Below are 349 nucleotides of genomic sequence, written 5' to 3'. Positions count from 1 at the left end.
GTTACTGGTTTTCTCTTATTCTTTTTCCCCCCTATTATTGGGGATCAATCTGAGCAAATATCAATTATTAATTCTTCAACTCCAAGTGAGATGAATTGCCATTTTCTTATCATGTTTTCAATCTGTAAGTAATTCTTAGACTCCAAGAAATGCCATTTTTTTTTCATGTTAATATATCAGTAATTAACTCTTCCACTCCAAGTGACATGAAATACAATAATGTGCCATATTAATTTCCATGAATTTTGTGTCAATGTTCTCTATGGAATCAAATGGTTGGGATTTAATATGTTGGGTTCTTTTCACTGACACAAATAAGTTTGAAGCAATGAAGTAAACCTCTCACTTT

This window comes from Magnolia sinica, chromosome 6 (assembly GCF_029962835.1).
Source record: "Magnolia sinica isolate HGM2019 chromosome 6, MsV1, whole genome shotgun sequence".
Classification (NCBI taxonomy): Eukaryota; Viridiplantae; Streptophyta; class Magnoliopsida; order Magnoliales; family Magnoliaceae; genus Magnolia; species Magnolia sinica.
The sequence above is the reverse complement of the archived record's forward strand: the minus strand, read 5'-3'. Positions refer to the sequence as shown.